The sequence below is a fragment of the Cyprinus carpio genome, chromosome B1 (genome assembly GCF_018340385.1).
Source record: "Cyprinus carpio isolate SPL01 chromosome B1, ASM1834038v1, whole genome shotgun sequence".
Lineage (NCBI taxonomy): Eukaryota > Metazoa > Chordata > Actinopteri > Cypriniformes > Cyprinidae > Cyprinus > Cyprinus carpio.
Genome location: NC_056597.1, coordinates 7,464,213 through 7,485,791, shown reverse-complemented (window position 1 = coordinate 7,485,791; position 21,579 = coordinate 7,464,213). Strand labels below are relative to the sequence as shown.

General features: G+C 33.6%; 1 pseudogene; it reads left to right on the top strand.

Moving 5' to 3' along the window:
- Positions 1-18,123, top strand: part of LOC122136041 — a 59,938-nt pseudogene extending 41,815 nt beyond the window's left edge.
- Positions 18,124-21,579: the final 3,456 nt, after the last annotated feature.

The following is a 21,579-nucleotide window of genomic DNA, read 5'->3' as shown; positions in this document are numbered from 1 at the left end:
CAGTCTATGCAAGTAAATATGCAGTGATTCAGGTCTTAAGAGAGAGTAAACAGCTGAAAAAGAAAATGCATAACAGTATATTGGATCTGGACTTTGGTCTTAAAGGGGAAGCTGTCCAATATTCGTCCTGTCTGCCATTCATATTAATCAAATAACAGTGAGAGAAAATCTCTTACTCCTCTTGACTTAATCACTTTTGTAACTTTAATAAGAAGAAATAATAATAATAATAATGTATTTATATGTATAGAATCTATACATAATACACGTGTTTATTCTATCTATCTATCTATCTATCTGTCTTTCTGTCTGTCTGTCGATAGATAGGCCAGTGATAGGCCACAGATAGATAGATAGATAGATAGATAGATAGATAGATAGATAGATAGATAGATAGATAGATAGATAGATAGATAGATAGATAGATAGATAGATAGATAGATAGCCCACCCCTATATCATATGTAACCGTATTCAGACGTAAAGGAGCAAGAAATTTGTGCTGACACCTCAATAAGCAGCCATAGCGATGGCAGAATGAGCATTGTTTTGGGTCTGTGAGAAATAAGTGCTGACTTAAGAATGTACTGAAGGAATTACACTCCAGGGACTCAACATAAAAGACCAAAAGCAATCTGACTACATATGGGGGAATGCCCACAAGTAATTTAAGTTTGAAAGGCATCATTACAGACAGATTTATGATACAGATCTGGTAATAGTTAATGGTAGTGTCTATATTTAGCAAACCAATTTAATTGTACCAGTAACCTCTAAACAGTTCCCCAGTGGTGTGTTGAAACTCGTAAATTAAAATTAAAACTATTGCGATGTCCAGATCTTCCTCCGAGTCTACACAGTAATTAATAAAAAATTTGCAATGCTATTACTGCTATAACTTAGCTTAACTACATTTTTCAGGAGCAACAGTAGTTCAGATCTTCGTAATAGAGCTTTTGTGCTTTCTAAGCTATGAAAATAACACACATTATGTATTCTAGTGAATCACTTCATCTTTACTGGTCTCGCAGAATGGGCGAATCTGATTTATACTAATGAATCAGTTCAAATAGTTTGCTTGATTTATTTTATTTATTTCAGGTTTATTTGACAGGGACAATGCACATCAATAATATATAAATGTACAATGTGCCAGAATTATCCAGAAGGCTGTTTTGCATCTGCAGTCCCTGGACCTATGGTAAAATGGTCACACTAAAAATATAAAGAATTAATCAATAAACAATACTTACATACTACAAAATACATATGAAATTCACACTATTCCTAAAAAAAAAAAAAAAAAAAAAAAAAAAACATCCGCTTAAAAGTTATACTATACATACAACCAACAAATCAATACAAACTCACTCATACACACATAATCCAACTGTCAAACAAAATGGCAAACAATGTATCAATAATACTATAATATTAATATACAGACAAAGATAATGTAAGCATACAGGCAAGTAACACTAGACTTAATCATTCAGTCAGTACAGTGCTTGATTATTGGAATGTCTGATTCATTTATTGCACTGATATTTGTCCAAATGATCCTTTATTTTTATATGTAAATTAAGGTTTTTAGTGTTCAAGTTCAAATATATGGTTCTAATTAAAGGGATAGTTCACCCAAAAATTTAAATTCTGTCATGCACTCACCCTCAAGTTGTTCCACACCTGTATGACCTTCTTTCTTCTGTGGAACACAAAATAAGATATTCTGAAGAATGCTGAATGAATATAACTGTTTGAACCTACATTTCTCAAAATATCTTCTTATGTGTTCTACATAAGAAAGAAAATCATATGGTTTTGTGCAACATCATGGTGAGTAAACAGAATTAAATTTAAAATTTGTAGTGGGAAACAATAGATTTGCAAGGTACATTTTCAAAGCAGTTTCCTCAAAACAGCACCATTCTGAAATCTAAAATGACAAATGGGACACCCTGCAGCCTTGTGGACTTCAAGAACACATGAGTCAAATGAGACCACAAGTCCACATTATGTGCGGCAACTGCCTGGGACAAGGCCTAGGATGAGTGAACCCACACACACAACCTCTAGCACCTTACATGTTTGTGAAGTGATTTTGAGCAATGAAGAGGTGATCAGACAGGGCAGGAACAATTAAACCATGAAGGCCCTCTCAATCTTAGCCAAGGTTATGCTTCTTAATAACTAATGAGATGTCTTTATCTCAGGGGCTTCACTACATAATACACTTCAACATCTGTTTATTCACTGTAAATTCTAATTAGTAAACCTTACTTTAAAAAAGAATGCAAACCGACTTCCTTGAAAAAAGAATAAAACAAATAAATTGAAATAAGAATAGTAATTTGTACTAACAAAGGTTTATTTAGTGTTGTAAACTTACACGCAAGTTCTGGTAACTCAGAATTGCTATTTTCAACAACTGAAATGATTAAGTACAATAGGCTATACTATGTGCGTATTTCAAACAACTAATTTATTTAAGTTCCGCTAACTCATGTAACATTTCTTGCAACTTGGAATTTCTAAGTTGTGTTTACTTAAACAGCAATCTGATTTACTTGCTAAAAGCATGCAAACCGATTCCCTTAAAAAAAAAAGAAAAAAAAAAAGTAAACGTTACTCCACTAACTTAAGTGCTTCAAACATCCAATACAAATGAATAACAACGTTCCATTCATCACACATACAATTATACATACATTTAAGATAGGGACAGTTCAAATTTAAAGGTAATGTATTTATGTTTTTCAACTCAGTTTTAACTTGAATTACAAACATTCTGAAACAAAGCAAAACAATCTGATTTAGGGTATGCTTCTTGTAAACAATGGAGGTAGCAGTATGATGAGTTTAAGTATGGCACTGGGTTGGCCGCACCAGTTGCCAATAGGATTTTTTTTCTGTGCCAAGTCAAACATCACACTAAGTGTTCTTCACGGTATTAGGGTAATCCAAATGACATTCTGGAAGCAAATGGTTGAGGTAGATCCTGGAGACTGATCTTTGCAGTACTACCCTGAACAATGATGGCAGAAGACAGGGTTTAGGCAGAGAAGATTTGGTTAGTCAGGGTTTCTGCAGGATTTTTTCAAAATTAAGACTTTTTAAGACCTTTTTTAAGACCTGCACAAATAAAATGAATACCATATGAGGGGTAGGGCAATGTATATAGTACCATATTAAACTGTAAAATGATTGTAAAAAGCATAATATACAGTTCAGATACAAGTTTTTACAAAATTAAAAAGTTTTTAACATCCATTTTCTTAAATGGTTTAAAGGCTGGAATGTAGAGTCGAAAGTATTAATAATTTTATTAATTTAAACAATTATTATTAATACATTATTATATAAATTAAATAAAAAATTAGGGGTTTGCAATATTGGGATTTTATCAATAACGATAATTAGACGATTCTTCATATTCTGTGTGGTCAGTTCACAGCAGTAATAAATTCATCTTTGTTCCAATAAGTTTTATGGGCATTTTTACTTTTAAGCCATTTTTTCTACAATTATGCATCTTTTGAGTCAAATTCTTGCATTTGGGCTGTAACCAAGCAAATGAAATCAGGATTGACAAAATTCATCTTTGCAATGCAATGCAAAGGAAGCACAGAAGCTGCATCTGAAGTGGCATTTAAATGTATTTAATCATTGTTTAATGCAGCTCTGAGGGACATGGAATGCTTTAACCTGCAGTTACAAATGAATAAATAATGTTTTGATATTTTAAACATTTAGACTTTTAAACTGATGTCTGAAATATTTAAAGGTGCATTGTGTAATATTTACAAAGATTTATTGACAGAAATGCAATATAATATACATTACTATGTTTTCAGAGGTGTATAAAGACCTGTTCTGGATTTGTGTTTTCACACAGCATTGTAAGGAATTCACCTACAGCTTTGTCAGTAATGTAAGGAGTCAGAGGTTTGAGCTGTGACGCCAGGATATGACTTCATGCTTGAACTGAGGTAAACACAGCTCTCAGACATCATTTTTGATCTAATGAAAAACGATTCAGTAGGTTGTTGAAATTAACCCCAGAGGGGGCTTTTTTTTCTGTTTTTAATCAGTAAGGCTGTCTAGGTAAGATATCCTACTCAGCTGTTTCTTTCAAATAACTTATATTCACCTCATTTCAAATCAAATTAAATTTCAAAATGGTGTTAGAATATTGCAATAGATAGCACAGAGGCTGGATCAAAATGATCCTGCACTGAAACTCCTTATCACACACTTGTGATTTTTTTTCTTTATTGCAGTTTTCATTCTATCATATTTTCCCTTTTGCTAGTGCAGTTTTAAATAAAATGCATTTGTAAAATAATTAAAGCTCTTTGTGGATGTCCAGTTTCTTCAGATTGACATCATGGAGGCTCTTTTATTTGCTGTGATTTCTTAAGTTTGATATTGTTTTTACAGTGGAAGCAGATCACGTCAAAGGTCTTTATTGCTTAAGAGAGTGGGTGTTTTTTCTGTCCTGTTATTTTTATAGAAATTGATTTAATCTCACATGTATCATATAAATAAACCATAAGAAAGAAGGCAGAAAAGTACAAATAAAATGACAATTGGACAAGAAAAGCTTACTGAACACTAGGGGGTTCAGAGTAGTTCACCTAAGAAGTAAATGAACTTAAAAAAAAAAAGAAAAGAAAAAGTAATTTAATTAACATTGTAAGATTTTTTATTCTGTTTATTCTGTAGAACATCAAAGAAGAATTTCAAAATAATGTACTGGTCAATTCACGCAATTACAATTAATGGGGACTAGAGCTTCAATAAATAAGTAAATGCACCATAAAGTATCAAAAGGTATAATATAATTTTTACATGAAGCTATATTTTGCACAAAATACACTCGCAGTAGCAATATCCAATTCATTAACAAACTGTTTGCTAGAGTCTGTTTCTTTCAGTGAATCTATTTATTTGAAACGCAAAATCAGCCTAAATGATTAATTCACAAATCACACTGATGTGGTTCTTAAATGTTATCTCATTGAATCACTGAACTGATTAATTGTTCACTGAACTAAATAATAATATAGCACTGTAAAAGAATGCTGTAGTTTCTACAGCAAAATTTTACAGAATATTACTGTTTAAACATTTTACAAGAAGTAGCTGTAATTCGCAATGCATTATGGGTCAAATAAGGTTTTACAGTTGTTAACAGTATATTTCCATGTCAACTGTAATTAATTTACAAGAAGCAGGTGTTGTCACTGTAGCTCCTGCTTTTTACACTAATTTACTGTAGTGTGGCATTATGGGGTTGCGCACTTCATTCAAATCTGAAATCCAGCCGACTGGAGCAGCGAGAACGTTTGAAGATTAGAGGCTTTATTCATAATTCCTGGTAAATTCACTTAATTTTACTTAAGAAATATATAATTTTATATTTATTTAAGTTAATGTATAAGCGATACCATGCCACAATCGCCTCCTACCATGACATTTAGACAAGTGGCCATGGCAACTTATGTGCAGTAAGCTGGAAATTGCTATCATAGCATAGATAGTCCAAATTCAGCATTTTTCTCATTTTGGCAGTAAAATTATCCTATGGAGAGCATTTAAAGTAGTGTTTACCTAACTTTTAACGTAAAGTCCAATGTAAACCATTGTCATAGTAACTACTTATTATTATTTAAAATTCAGGGTAACAGCAAAATATGTGAAATTTCATTTGTTTATTTGTGTTCAACTTTAACTGTGATGTGTGTGATATATTTTTTACAAGGCTTGATTGGCAAGTTTGTATGATTATTAAAAAATTTGAGTGGAAAAAAACAATAACTAAGGAAGCATCGAAACGTGAGACTGATTCTGATTATATTAACGTTACATTCAACATCAAAACAAGCTTAATGGCACACATAAACTCACAGAAGTTACATGAGGTAAATGTTCAACTGTTGAGTTTATTTATAACATATGATATCGTTAAGTAGCATAACAAGTGAGCTGTTTTGCTGAGTATCACGATTATTTACTTTTTAGACACAATATTAACTATTGTTCTGTTTCACCAACAAAAATAGTTCCAAACATCAAAGCAAACCTATTTTGCTCATCCTCAAATCAAAACTCAGCGGTGTTTTTACTGAATGATTCAGCATTCTGAACGGATTGGTAAGATGAATGACTTAGTTGACACACTCATTAAGTTATTTGCTGCCACCTAATGGCTGTTTAGTTCCACGTTTAAAAGTATCATTTCATTTTTCCAACATAATTGTATTTTCAAAAAAATATGTAAAACATTAATATCGTAACACAATTGTGATTTTGCATTGCAAATTATTTAATTTGATTGGTGGTATAGTTCTACAATGTATTATTATATTTAAATTTATTGATAAAATGTAAGAGTTTCTTTATTTTTAAATATATGCCTTTTGGGGTGTTCATTTTGGTCTCATTTATGTAAATGCATTTGAAGAAATCACAAGATAATTGTCTTTATTTCTTGTAGGTGCAAAGAATAGCAGCTGATGTGGAGAAATGTTTGATGCTTCAAGACTCTGAAGCTGATTATATTAGGTAATGTATTAATTCTTTTTAATCATTTGATAAACTTGTAATTTAGATTACATTTTATATTGAAATACTGCATTGTAAGTTAAGGTGCACCCAGTGGCTTTCGACTATTTGAGGGTCAGATGGTTGTGAATTCATACCTTAACTTTGTGGCTGGATTTGCAGTCTTATTATAACTTCAGTCTGGCGTCCCGGGTGCAGGCATCTTTTGCACACTTGAATTTTTTCAAAGGTAACATGTTTTACTTGAGTAATTTCATTTGCGAAAAAGGTTACTTTAGTGTTTAGTGTAGATTTAGTGTAAAGGGTCCCCCATAATGAAAAATTTAGTCATTAATCACTTACCCCCATGTTGTTCCAAACCCGTAAAAGCTTTGTTTGTCTTCGGAACACAATTTAAGATATTTTGGATGAGAACCGGGAGTCTTGTGATTGTCCCATAGACTGCCAAACAATTAACAATGTCAAAGCCCAGAAAAGTATGATAAGCATCTGCCCTCAATGGTTCAACCGTAATTTTACGAAGCTACGAGAATACTTTTCAAAGCGTAAATAAATGTAGAAAGCATATCCGTGTGACCCAGCTTACACAGCACAGCATATGCAAACTCCAAAATGGAGCACCGCTGATGCAGAGGAGATGAATTGTTGAATAAAGTCATTATTTTTGTTTTCTTTGTGTACAAAAAGTATTCTCATCGCTTCATAACGTTACGGTTGAATCACTGATGGACTATTCTGACGATATCTTTCATACTTTTCTGGACCTTGACAGTGGTATTTACTTCGCAGTCAATGGGACAGTCACAAGCATAGGCGGAGTTTAGGGGGGGCTGCAGACGAGAGCCAATAATGATTTTGTCTGAACTATGAATATAAAATATAAAAATTAAATAATTAACATTTTCTCATTTCATTTGTATTATTTTATTATTTTAGTGGTTAGAATAAGTAGGTTTTGGGTTAAATGAATTATTTAAGTCCCATATCCTCCCGAGTCGCGGATGGTTCTTAACTTGAGAGGACATGAGAGGACTCTCTTTTCGTTATTTTCCAGCTTTAGCAAGTTAACAAATATTCGTTGTTTTCTTTATAAACTCGCTAATAAAAATGTGGACTGAGTAATTTCTGGCTGAATTGGACAGGCGATTTGAAGCGATGGCCTTGAGTGTGGCGCGTGATTCAGTATTTAGTTAAAGCACATACACAAGGCTTATTCACCTTTGGCTAGTGAAAGCTGAAGTGGATCTTGTGAAATGTGCGATCGCGTCGATTACTCTTTAGAAACTTAAAGATGACTGTGCATACCATGAGCGCTCAGACTGACCTGAGATTTGCCCCGCAAACATTTCAGCAGTTATTATAGGCCCGTCTGTCCCGCATTTCTGTCGACTGAACCAGCCATGCCATTAATTATGAATTTATCAGTCTTTTGCATGCCAAAGTAAATTTCTGCATATACATATTATGCCAAATAGAAGCAGAAAAACCGTGCTATATTTCATCATGAGATCGGGTTAGCCCGCAAACAATTAATTTGTTGGCTATTTTACAAATGGGAATACCAAATAATTCATGACAATATTTAAAATTCAAGCTGCCCATAAAATTTATAGTGAAAAGTACTTTAAAAGCATCTGAAATGCAATAAAGTTTTTTTTAAAGCTGTTTTTAAAGCATTTGCTGAATGGATAATAATTTTTTTTTTTTTAAATAGGATAAAATAAAAAATAAATTTAAAAAACTCTGTGCGTACCCTCGGGAAAAAATGTTTTATTTATTTATTTATTTATTTATTATGTATTTTACTGTCGAATATATATTATATATAATATATGAATATAGAAAATATTAAAAAAAAAAGTGTTCGTGGCTCGTCTGCCAGTGGGTGCCCCCCCAAGCATAAAAGTGAAACTCCGCCTATGGTCACAAGCCTCCCGGTTTTCATCCAAAATATCTTAAATTGTGTTCCGAAAATGAGCGAAGCTTTTATGGGTTTAGAACGATGGGGGTAAGTGATTAATTACAAGATTTTCATTTTGGTGTGGAGCAACCCTTTAAGTACTGGTAAATGCTGATTGTATTGTATAATTGGCATTTTTACATTTATTTTATTGAGCTATTGAGTTTCATTCAATACGTAACTTTATCCTGAAGCTTCTGCTTGTTTTTATGTGCAGATGTTTTCTTGGAATCACAACACTCACTGGATACAAGACGGATACATAGAGGCAAAACAAGTGGAAAGGTCTCAAAAAAAAGGGACAACCCTCATGTGTGTGCTCATCTCAGAAATTCGATGGACTTTCAGTATGTATTTATTAAATTGTCTTTTGCAGGAATATTCTTAATTTAATAGAACATAAGCTCAAACCAGAATTTGTGATTTAATGTTGATTCCAGCATTTTATTTTAATCCTTTTCTTTAAAACTTTTTTTTTCTTACAAAAAATTATACAAATCCTGTTGATTAATTTTCTGTTGTTCATTTTTATAGAAAGTTAATGTTCTACTCAGAATATGGCTTATTTTTTTAAACAGGTATTTGTAGTTATTTTGTGATGCTATGTTATTTTTATGATAAGATTTTAACTGTTGAAAGACTGAAAATTTTATTTTACTAGTAAAAGCCTTGCAATATCTTTCTGCCAGTTTTAACAAATACTTATTTGCAACATCATTGACTTGGTTTTTATTCATTTGTAAATGTATTAAGATCATGATAATGTGTTTATATCAGTTTTTTTCAGTTTACTGTTAAAATTATTCTTTACAGCATTTTCATTGTTAAATTATTACAACATCATCTTGGATTTAGGGGTATTTATGGGATTTTATTGGCAACTTTAGTTGCCAGGTAAATACTGTAATTTAATTAAATTAATTTACAGGATTTTATTGGCAACCTAGGTAAATACTGTACTTTAGTGAAATTACAAAATATTCATGTAAAATAAACTACAAGTTTAATTCAATGTTACTGTAAAAAAATACTACAAATTACTGTATTTCACATACAGACCAAAGTCATTTTAGGACAGAATTTTATGATACTTTTACTTTTTTTGCAATCCTTTTGAAGCTTGAAAGCCCCCCAAACCTTGTTTCCATTAGGGTTCCTACACAGTGTTCACTGCTTCCTACACCCTGAACACAGGATAGCTGTTAAAGTGCACTTGACAAAATGTGTTCATTTGGAACTACCTGCAGCGTCATCAAAAATACAGACACCACTTGTGCATAAGAGGAGTTTGAGATATGATAATGTTATACTTATGTGAATAAATATAAATGAATTTACTTTCATTTAATATACATATGTAATGCATATTTATTTATAAAATATATGTGAATGATAAATTCATTAGATCAAATCTGAAGCACTAAACTGAGTGATAATTAACTGCTGCAATATTTAGTATGAAAATGTAACCGTTATAATGAACTGTGTGTGTAATGCACTTTATACCTATAAACAACAGCACACAAACCACATCTGTGACTAATTAAATAATTAAATAAAAACCTTGGAGTCTCAACATAGGTTCACAGCCTTTTAGTCAAACATATTGCAATACTGAGTCAATGTGCAATGGCAGGTGGGTAAATTTCCCTCACCACTTTCTGTAATTCAGAATGTAAGATAGCAGAATACCCTGTAAAGTCCACTTCCCAGGGCTCTTTCGGCAGAATGGAACAGACCTCCTGTCTCGCATGACTTGTAATTGCATGAAATCGGCAGAATGGAACAGACCTCCTGTCTCGCATGACTTGTAATTGTATATATATATATATATATATATATATATATATATATATATATATATATATATATATATATATATATACAGGTCCTTCTCAAAAAATTAGCATATTGTGAAAAGTTCATTATTTTCCATAATGTAATGATAAAAATTAAACTTTCATATATTTTAGATTCATTGCACACAAACTGAAATATTTCAGGTCTTTTATTGTTTTAATACTGATGATTTTGGCATGCAGCTCATGAAAACCCAAAATTCCTATCTCAAAAATTAGCATATCATGAAAAGGTTCTCTAAAAGAGCTATTAACCTAATCATCTGAATCAAACTAATTAACTCTAAACACACCAGCAAAAGATTCCTGAGGCTTTTTAAAAACCCCCCAGCCTGGTTCATTACTCAAAACCGCAATCATGGGTAAGACTGCCGACCTGACACCCTCAAGCGAGAGGTTAAGACACAGAAAAGCCTGGTTCATTCGAATAGGGTGTTCCCAGAGTGCTGTATCAAGGCACCTCTGTGGGAAGTCTGTGGGAAGGAAAAAGTGTGGCAAAAAAAACGCTGCAAAACGAGAAGAGGTGACCGGACCCTGAGGAAGATTGTGGAGAAGGACCGATTCCAGACCTTGGGGGACCTGCGGAAGCAGTGGACTGAGTCTGGAGTAGAAACATCCAGAGCCACCATGCACAGGCGTGTGCTTTTGAACCAGAAACAGCGGCAGAAGCGCCTGACCTGGGCTACAGAGAAGCAGCACTGGACTGTTGCTCAGTGGTCCAAAGTACTTTTTTTCGGATGAAAGCAATTTTGCATGTCATTCGGAAATCAAGGTGCCAGAGTCTGGAGGAAGACTGGGGAGAAGGAAATGCCAAAATGCCTGAGTCCAGTGTCAAGTACCCACAGTCAGTGATGGTCTGGGGTGCCATGTCAGCTGCTGGTGTTGGTCCACTGTGTTTTATCAAGGGCAGGGTCAATGCAGCTAGCTATCATGAGATTTGGAGCACTTCATGCTTCCATCATGCTGAAAAGCTTTATGGAGATGAAGATTTCATTTTTTCAGCATGACCTGGCACCTGCTCACAGTGCCAAAACCACTGGTAAATGGTTTACTGCCCATGGTATTACTGTGCTCAATTGGCCTGCCAACTCTCCTGACCTGAACCCCATAGAGAATCTGTGGGATATTGTGAAGAGAAAGTTGAGAGACGCAAGACCCACACACTCTGGATGAGCTTAAGGCCGCTATCGAAGCATCCTGGGCCTCCATAACACCTCAGCAGTGCCACAGGCTGATTGCCTCCATGCCACGCCGCATTGAAGCAGTCATTTCTGCAAAAGGATTTCCGACCAAGTATTGAGTGCATAACTGAACATAATTATTTGAAGGTTGACTTTTTTTGTATTACTTTTCTTTTATTGGTCGTATGAAATATGCTAATTTTTTGAGATAGGAATTTTTTTGCATGAGCTGTATGCCAAAAGCATCAGTATTAAAACAATAAAAGACCGGAAATATTTCAGTTGGTGTGCAATGAATCTAAAATATATGAAAGTTTAATTTTTATCATTACATTATGGAAAATAATGAACTTTTTTCACATATGCTAATTTTTTGAGAAGACCTGTATATATATATATATATATATATATATATATATATAAATAATATATATATATATATATATATATATATATTTTTTTTTTTTTTTTTTTTTTTTTTTTCACAGAAGAAAATATCAAGAGTTTTGTAAAAATGTAAGGCTGAGAAAATACCAACATATATATATATATATATATATATATATATATATATATATTTTTTTTTTTTTTTAGTTAACTGTTTCTTTTAAGATGCACTGATCTAGGTTTTCTGTCATCTGAAAGCTTCCGGTATGTTCACATTGGAATTCCCTGTGTGACAACAAGCCTCCAGTGTTGATTTAGAGAGAAAAGAAGGAATTACCATTTAAAAGGTGCAGTCATAAATAGGGTACAACAAGACCATTTTAATCAGGTCATTCAATTAAAAACTGGCATCCTGAAAACTGAGATGAAAGGATAGTGCCAACATACGTAAAAATATTTCAGGGCCAAAGTGGGAACAAAATCTCTTTATAACCAATCAATGCAGTGAAGCGCAAACTCCATTGAGAATTTCCTTCTGTATTGCAGTCATTTTTGTAAGAGAGTTAATCAGATAATGTGGCGTTCTTGTTTAATTGGCCTCTGTGAGTATTAAGCACTCTGTGTGTATGAGGGTGTAAATTGATGTGAGGCACCGACAGAGCTGAAGAAACACCTTGACCGTGAAGTAACTTCATGCATGCTTTCCAAAACTCATTCGTTTCACACATACACAAAATCGATTTTCTTTCTTTATATTAAGCCGTGCACAGCTTTGGAGATCTACAGGAAAGACTGGCTCCAGTAGAATGAGGTTTGAATGGTCTGAAGGTAGTGCCAGTCTGATGCTATAATGTGTCACCTTCTCAGTGCTACTTGTGAAACCACAGATACTGCTGGAATGATATGAAATGGTAGACTTTTTTTTTTTCTCTTTCTGAAGGAAATAATATCTGTGATGTGCACAAACCTCTGAGGGCTTCTGATAATCTTGACACATCGCTTGGAGAGGATAGCAGACTTCATCCATTTTGATGAAATATCCTTGGAATGGAAAGTTGAGTGGATTTTCCTTTTTCTTATTTTTCCTGCATTACCTCAGTGGTTCGGCCAACAGATTGTGTAATTACGATATGATGTTGAGGGAAAAATGGTTTTCACTGAGGTTGTTAATTATGCAAACACAACAAATGAGCATCTGTCCTTTGGTTTTCCTCTAGGGATGGTATCGGAGAGATTCTCCTGCCCAGTGCCAACCAGTTAACCAATGAATGCCTCCATGTTTCAATAACACACTCAAAGATGCACAAGAACAACACGGTGTCCAGCTTCTCCTCAAGGGAAGATCTCATTAAGGTATTCAAGCCTGAGGTCAATGGACAATGATTTATCTCTCAACTAGCAGAGTAATGCCCACAACCCAAAGGGAACTTGCCTATTCAATTAGACACATCATAAGTGCCGTCACTGGACCGAGTTACTGCTGTGGAAAATTGCTGCCGAGTTCATTAATTCATTCCCATGTGAAATAAAGAACAAATTGCACTGGTGCTTTAGTAGTCCATCTACCATAATGATACAAAGTGTCTTTTTGGCCATCTTTTTCTTTTTGTTTATGTGTAAATGATCTTTTTATTAAAAAATAAATAAATAAATACATTAAAATGGAATTCATACATACAATTACTCGAATATACCTCTTATATTGCCATTTTCTTTTATTTATTTTTAATAATTTTTTTAATGTCTGGGTGATATGTTAAAGCATAGCCTTTTATTGCTTTTATTATCCATTAGAGAAAAACACATAAACGAAAGAGTTTTGCTGCTAATTCATATTTGAAAAAGCTTTTGTATGTCAAATCGAAATTATGTGGTCCAAGAGGTCAGTTCAATAAAATTTTAAATATTAGATGCTTTGACCCTTTATTTGCATCCATTTTGAAAAATGTTCAAATATTAGCTTTGTATTAATCAAAGAATTCTAAGAGAGAAAAATATCCACAAATATAGTGTTTTTGTATTTGTTCTGAAGAATGTGACACTGAAGACTGGAGTAATGGTGCTGAAAATTCAGCTTTAACATAACAGGAATAAAGTATATTTTAAATGTTATTATTATATAAAATATACTATTTATATTGACATTAATTTGATTTCATTTTTTTTTTAATCAGTGAACATAAGAGACATTAAAAAATGATAATAATAATAATAAAAAATAAAATAACTTACTGACCTCATATTTTTGGACAGTAGGTTATATAAAACCTTTTTGGCAGTAAACACACTTGTGTACAGAAAATAGGTGTAAGAAAAATATGTTCGTCTTTAAGGCAAAGCTTCCAGGTTTTTTTTTTTTTTTTTTTCCTTTGTCGCAGACACTTATAAATCATGTACCCTTATAACCTACTAGTCCTCTGTCTGTCCATTCTCCTGATGTATTATGACTGTATTGTTTTTAAAGGTGCTCTTGGCCAGCTGCTTTGTGTCTGTCTATGCTGGAGTGAAGCCAGTGGAGTTCCAAGGGCAGGTAATGGTGTCTTGCAACAGACTCACTTGGCTCCAGTACTTTATGTGGCTCTGCTGAGAGCTGCTGTTTAGTTTTGGACTGTTTGGATTTATTTAGATGAATGAGCAGACCAGCTCTTTGGTTCTGCTTGTCCTCTCCACTGACAGAGGCCTGATAAAACTACATTAGCAGCCAAATGCTGTGGTATTTTCAGCCAAAGCAATTTGATGAAGTTCAAGCGTGTAGTTGTGGGAAAATATCAAGTTGTACTATTCTTTTAACATGATGAAGACTATTAGACTCGACAGAATTCAGATTCTGCTCACAGAGGTTAAAAATGTATGTTTTGTAATGTTCTCTGTTCATTTAGTAAAAATTAAACAACGCTTTAAAATGAGTTAAACACATTTAACTATCTGATGGATGCATGACGATTTGTATATTAGCAGAGAGTATGCCCTTTAAAACCCATTCACCTGCAACAATTCGTCACCTTGGAATTATAAGGTTCTATCGAACATTTTTGTCAAAATTTAGTTATTCACATATAATTATTCTGTGACTACTTATTTACATTATGTGATGTTTCTTTTGTTAGCTGTGTACATTTGGGGCCTTTTTTAGAAAACCATAAGGGCTCTACAAAAGTATATGGAAAGCAAAATATATTTGAACCTCAATATCTCAAAACTGCTCAGCATGCAGACAGACCCTTATAATTCCAAGACAGTAAATTGTTAAGAACATATAAAATAAAAATACTAACATAAAGTATGGTTTATTTTCAAGTGGACAGACTTACAGATTGTATCAGCGTTAACAGGATCATTGTGGGGCTCTATAGAGAGAAAAAAAATATATATGTACATAGGCAGCCTTTCTATTATCACATACACAAGTACACGTCTTTTTCTGTCTCTACTGTACACCCTTATCCTTCCTTTTTGCTTATATCTACAAAATTATAGTGTGCTTATTGACTGGATTTTAAGTTGATCTCAGACAGACTGGCAACTTCATTGTAAAACAGTTTGCTGATGTTTGAAGGCCAGTAAAACTATATATTGACTACTTAAGCTACTGTTTGCAATATCTATCCAGTGCTGTATGAAATATCTAATATTTACTCAAATGACATAAAATGTCTTAAATTATCTTTATTTTGTGGGCTTTTCATAGCAAATATTCATATATAGTATGTTATTAATTTTCTAATAAGCATGTGCAAATAATTTGATTAAAGGGGTCAAATGACGTTGCTAAAAAAGAACATTATTTTGTGTATTTGGTGTAATGAAATGTGTTTATGTGGTTTAAGGTTAAAAAAAAACATTATTTTCTAAACATACTGTACATTATTGTTTCTCCTCTATGCCCCGCCTTTCTGAAACACGTCGATTTTTACAAAGTTTATTGTTCTGAAAAGAGAGGTGTGCTCTGATTGGCCAGCTATCCAGTGCGTTGTGATTGGCCGAATTCCCCAAGCAAGTGACGGAAATGTTACGCCCCTTACCATATTGTGATGTCGTGTCCCGGCGCGACACCCATTACAAACAAGGCATTTGTTGCATCAAATGGGGACATAATTACTGATTATAATGACTTATACTGTCTTTTTACACGTTGTGTCACTTATCGAGCCGTGTAAACATAAAACCATGTCTGCATTTGTGATTGGAGAAAAAACAAACAACAAGCACTACTCTACACTGCTAAAACCGTGCTTTTGAATCATCAGTGACAAATTCTTTAAATATGAGAACGTACTTACAGGTTGTGAGTCAGAACAGCCGGCATTGTAGTTTTCTCTCCCAGGATCAGGAAACAGTCCTCCATAAAATGTGCTGCACACATCTGAATATTTGGTTTGAACTGTTCTGGAATAGTGCTGTAAATACAACTTAACCACTGATTTCTAGTTGTGCCCTTTTTAGGAAGACCAAACAAAGTAGATTCGCTTTCACGATGAAACACACAGCATCTCTATGACATGGCGGTGGCAGCAACAATACTACAGCAAGAATCAAAGTTAAGCCTTCTTTCTTTGCATAAACATTTGGGCGGTGTTATGCTAATCTTTGCACAGAATGATGTAGACATGTGGGGGTGTGTTTAACTGAGGCGTTTTAGGAGGGCGTGGACTAGTCTTAACTATAAAAACAGATCTCTTTGGGTTTGAGACTTAAGTCTCTGCAAACAGCTTGTAACACTCCAAAGAGAAAGGAAAACTTGAAATCGCATTGTATGATCCCTTTTTTGTGTGAAATTTGTGATGTTTTGAAAAATAAGCAAATAATCAAAAGTTTGGGATCAGTAAGATTTTTTTTTTTTATTATTTTTTTAAATAAATACATTTATTCAGCAAAAATCCATTAAACTAATAAAGTTATGGTAAAAACATTCATGGTGTTACAAAAGATTCTGATTTCAAATAAATGCTGTTCTTTGAAATTTCTATTTATTAACCTCTTAACTGTAAGTTTACTTCACTATTTTACAATTAAATCCTAATCATGACAAACTATATATCGTTGGAAAGGTCTAAGACTCCTAAATAGATATTTTACCACAGTTTTTTGTTAAAAATTATATATGAAAAGTAATAGATTAATTTATGATAAGAGTGCGCCTCAAAAATCTACATCATAATAACAGGAGTTTTGCCTTTGTCAAATGTCTTCTTCATTGCCATTTTCTCTATCACACTTTAGAAATCATCAGAAATTATATATCAATTGAAAACTTAAAATCTCAAAATTCATCCTTTGAAAACCATTTTAAAATCAGACATTGCATTACCGTAAAAAATGGTACATCAATATCATGTTACAAAATGTTTTAATTCATGAATTATAAAATTTATGTTTGGATCATGCATCTTTGTTCAAAAATGTGAATGACAGTTAAGGAGTTAAAGATATGAAGCAGCACCACTGTTTCAACATTGATAGTAATAAGAAATGTTTCTTAATCAGCATATTAGAATGATTTCTGAAGTATAATGCAACACTGAAGACTGAAGTAATGGTTGCTGAAAATTCAGCTTTGGCAGAAATAAATATCATTTTACAATATATTAAAATAGAAATAATGATTTTTAAATTGTAATAATATTTCTCAATATTACCTTTTTTATTTTTTTTTATAGAATTAATGATTTTTTGATTGTAATAATATTTTTTGATATTTATTTAAAACCCTTACCAACCCCAAAATTTTTAATGGCAATGTATAAAAAATAATAAAAATAATAATAATTTTCCTCAGAAATGGATATATCACAATCACAGTGTCACCATTTAGCTCATAAAGCATAAGTAATCTGCATCTCAGACTGGCCAACATAAGCATTATGGTAAGTTTTTAGCATAACAAACCACCCTTGTTTATTTATCATATCTAAACAATTGAAACATTTAAAATATATATATCTGCTTCCAAACTGCTGATATGTCATAACCTGACATATTTTGAAATTTTATCTGTTGTCCGCCCTCAGTTCTCCAAAGACAACATCACACGGCTGAACCAGGCTCTGTTTCCTCCCTCATTACCCAGACTCAATGCACTGGAACAGGAGGGATACCAGGATGCTGTTGACTTTTTAAAGAAAGATGCAGTAAATGGATGCAGTAGCTATTTCAACACCTTGAATGTCTAAAATGTAATACATTGACACCACTTTCCTCTGTGGCGTGCAGTATTTGCTATTTAGTGTAATAATCATACTTTGATTCGCTGTCTACTTTTATTCTCCAGCTATAAAAGCACAGTAAAATGCATCATGTATTTTGGGAGACTGAATGATAGTGTCATAAACAGTCATTTTCTATTGCACATCGGGGCACTTACAATACACAGTGTTCCTTGTGAATGACTAAATCAAGTCTTTAAATATTTCTACAACTCCTTTTGTTGGAATCTGTTTATAATGGTCTTTAAACCTCAGTCAATCCCAAGAACAACAACTCACTTTTTGCTAACATTTGCTGCACATATCAATGCAAGGTTTCTGTAGGCCCTTGAGGACAACTGTGGAGAACAAGCCTTTGAAGTAAAGCCACAGGAGAGGCCGTTTGAACTCCATGAGTCTCCTCACCTCACAGAACAACCTCTTTACCAGCACTTGATTCCACGAGAGAGTTATGATCATTTTTCTGTCTGAGAGAATAACGTCTCCCTAGGGAAGGTTTGAGGATTAGCAAAGGCTTGTGGGTATTTGTGATGTGGCAGCGTAAAGAAACAGAGAAACAGAGCTGACGCATACACCCAGCTGCGAGTTATCCAATCATATGGAATAAATTGTACATTTTTGCAATCAAGTAGCCTTTTTTTTTTTCTCGAGCCGTTAAGAGTTGTCAAAAGATAAAAGGATAATAAGAATTGCTTATGTGAAAATATATCAATTGTAATTGGTCTTCATTAGAAGGAAGAGGAATGTTATAAACTGAGCAACATTAGTTTGATAAAGATGGATTGTTTAGCGCGTCGCTCGACGGCAGCATGGGACATTTACATCCGTCTTTAAATGTATGATGCACACATTCATATGTGCTGGGTCGATCTATTAACAACAGGTCGAATCTTATAGAAGTTATCACAGAGACAGTCTTCTCTGATGTGATGTCATGTTTAACATACGTTTTCAAATATGCTGCATAGATTTTGTGCAGTGCAGCAATGTGTATAGAACATAAAACAATCTTTTTCTTTTCTGTTTAAATGGATATACAGTAAGGATGAAAAAATATATATATATGAATGAAAATGAATTGAAGGATTGATTGTTTAAATTAATGTAAAATGCAAATTATTTTATATAATAAAGTTATATAAGTTAATGCAGCATTGCAATGCACTTTGTCCAAGTGAAAGTGTGTGAATTCATTTGTGCAATTATGCTCCGGAAGAATGCGTCTTTGGATGGCTGCTTTAATAATGTAATTAGAATCTGTCTTCACGTTGTTATAGAGTGAATCTGACCCCTCACAAAGACCCTCTGAGGAGAAACTCATGACTCTGGGATTTGCATTATTTACTTTTGATAAATCAAGTCTGTATTAATTTGCATTGTTAAGCTGATTTATTTATTTTTTTATTTATTTTAATAATAGTTGACATTTATGGCATGCACGAGAAACAGAATATTAATACTATTCAAATAGCTGACTTTTTTGACAAGTCAACCTTCTGATAACATCAAACAGGAAATAGTAAAAATGCTGGACAAACCTCAAATATAAAACATGGAATAGAATATAAAATTGCTGTCTGTACAGAGTACCCAGATAGGAAAGAGACATTGATTCAACTAAAAGTCAGCATCAGCCATCAATCAGTTTTCAGTGTTGAAACAACACATACTATTTGGTTATTTTTCAGGAAAATAAAACATCCATTAAACAGTAAAATGCTCACTCATCTTTTTATCAACATGTACCAACAACCTATTAGGTCAAAATCATAGCATTCTATATTGAAACATGGTTGGAGAAATCAAAGTTCTGCACATCATTTGGATCGTATACAATATTTGCTCTTATTTATTTTTTCTTGCTGAGCAAAACATTTCTCTGTTGGGCAGTACTCAACAGAACGTGTCTTGACGCTGATTGTAATATATATCCAGAGGCAGAACAAACAGTCTAGAATGGTGTCAGTTGTGGTTGAATGTGACAGAAAAAAATCCCTCCCTTTCACACTTTGGTGGTGCGTCGCCCTATCAATCATGATCCTAATCCATACTGAAATCTCAGATGACCAGACAGTAATTCATTTTTTATCAACTGTTAAAATATTGGTGTCCAGGACACCGAGAGCCCGTACACCATGAATTTTTAAAAGCTTATTTTAAATGTGATATGAATAAACAGTGCTTGGCTTCTGAAAGCAATTGAAATGAGTTGAGCTGGGACACAGAGACAGGATTTTCTTAAGTCAAGACTTAACAAATTGATTGCGATGTATATCTTAGCACAAGGGTTCTCAATTTTGGTCCTTGAGGTCCACTTTCCTGCAGAGTTTAGCTCCAAACTCAACTGTCTGTAGCTTTGTAGTGAAGACCTTGAGTAGCCTGTTCATGTGTGTTTGATTAGGGACGGAGCTAAACTCTGCAGGAAAGTGGACCTCGTGGGCCAGAGAACCCCAGTTCTATAGTGCAATGGCTTCTCAAATGAGAAGAAAATATGGGGTGGGGTTTGATTTTGGGAACTGGATGGTTGGATGGTTGTTTGTTAACTGTTGCAATCTGATGTTAGTGACAGGTTGCTGGAGGGAAGGGAATATTGCCAATCCCTTGCACAGATGCACACAACCTCCTGAAAGAACAGACCTATATTTAGGAGTGAGGGGAAGGGAAAATAATATATTTTTTTAAAGATTACAATGACATGGATTCATCGGAATAAGTTATAATAAATACTATGATATTCTATACTGCAATTAGCCATTTTCTTGGGGCCTATAAGTACTTCTCTGCCTTTATCTGTTGCACAAATCCATCAACTATATTTTTGTTTTTTGGAAAATCAAAGGCATGGCATACCTCTGCACTTTGAAAAAAAAAAAAAAAAAAATGAATCATTTCAGTATTTTAAGCACAGGTGAAACCTTGCATTCATATAGGGTAATTGCACTGCCACAACATTCAGCCGCAGGTAAAACAAATCTGCAATCAAATTAACTAGCAGAACCAGCCTTAATTGTTAATTACAAAGAAAAAAGAAAAACATTGCAACTCTATGTTGTGACTGTCAAAATAAGCCATTTCAAAATACATATTTCATTCAGCAGTGAGCGAAAAAGAAAAACAAAAAAGGAGGAAATATGAGAATCTCCAATCTCAATTCATTTATGGAAGGAACAGGTCTCAGTGCAGAAACAGACAGCGCTTTATGGATGCAAAAGAGAATCTGTTCTTAGATGGGAAATGAGATCAAAGTTTATGTTGGATTCACATCTGCCAGAGGAAACGATCAGAGTAAATCAGACAGCTGGACAGAGAGGCAAAAACAACTTAGGTGCCAACTGCCATAAGATTCTATTGTTAAAATGAGCTTGGAGTCCAGACACCCTGCCCTCTCATCATCTCTCCATTACTACATATTTACATAGCCTA